A 1,388-nucleotide genomic window follows, 5' to 3' on the forward strand; every position below is an offset into this window, starting at 1 on the left:
GAAGTTATTATAAACAATGAAACTTGGTTAGTTTGCTTTTTGGATAAACAAAACAATGAATATTAAAATGATACATAAAATAAAACATATTAAAAACATTTATACATCAAAATATACTATTTACTCAAAAAGAGCATATTACAATATATATATATATATATATATATAAAAGTTACAGTTAAAGCACGATAATATCAGCTGATCGAGTCGAACAGCTTAATGACATGTATATATAGAAGTACTGGACTCAATAAAGAGCATTCTATTTCTGGAACCCGTGAGAGTCATTTCATACCTTTTTCGCTGTTTTCATTAACGAAACTTAAGTGGTGCTGAAACCTGGGAACTTTGGAAACCAGAACAATTTTTAGTCCAAAAAAAAATGTGCGATCACCTCTCTGCTTACATCCTCCTCAGATCTCACTTGTCTTCTTTTCTCCTAGTCCTCGCCTCCATGCACTTCCTCAGCCCCTTTGCTCACAACCATTCCTTTGTTCATCCACTTTTTCTTCAGTTTCTGATACTCCTGAAACTTCCGTCAACTCACTTGACGATTCACTCAGTCCCTGCCAAAGGCTTTTCCTCCGTACTTGTTGGGCATTGACCTCCATTGGCTCGCCTTCGTCCATATTCCTTCTTCGATATATTTATGTATGGGCATTGCTGGGCGATGTATCCTTCGTTTCCACACTTGAAACACTGAGTTCAGGGACAATGAGTCATCAGGTGCCCACTTTTGCTGCTACCATGACATTTGCAGTTTTCTCAGGGGCTGCTGGTTCTTGGTTTTGCTTCTCCTCATCTGTCCCTGTTCAGCATTTTCTCCTGACTGTTATACTTGTACTCCTTCTTCACAAGGGCGGCAGAGTTGTCCTTGGCCGATTGTACGAAATCCACTTCCATCCTGGTTCTTCAACATCCATTCTGGATTCCTGTTCTCGGGCGTTTGTGTCTATAAGTTCCTGAGCACATTCTATGAAGGAGCGTTCTCTGAGCATTCCCTCCTTCTTCCCCTACTCTTTTGCCAACTTAATCTTTAGTACATAAGATAGGAATTGCATCTGACCCTGTACCTGAATTGTCTTCATTATTTTGCTGAGTTTATCAGTGATTCTGTTGTAGTGTGCCAGGAGTTCTGCAGCATACTCCCCATCAGACTGTCGTGGTTTCTTTCTCTCTCTAATCATCATAAATATGTCCTCATCTGGGGCCCACTGTCATCCTCCAAATTCCTTCTTCAATCTTGCCTTGTCTCCTCATCTGCTTGAATTTGAACAGTTAAAACTTAAATCGGCCGGAGCACGATAACAGCTTACCGGCCGTATCAGGTGATCGACTCAAAGAACTGATTGACATGTATATTTAGAAGTACTGGACTCAATAAAGAG

This window comes from Halyomorpha halys, unplaced genomic scaffold (assembly GCF_000696795.3).
Source record: "Halyomorpha halys isolate HHAL.00 unplaced genomic scaffold, Hhal_1.1 Scaffold429.1, whole genome shotgun sequence".
In the NCBI taxonomy this organism is placed as follows: domain Eukaryota; kingdom Metazoa; phylum Arthropoda; class Insecta; order Hemiptera; family Pentatomidae; genus Halyomorpha; species Halyomorpha halys.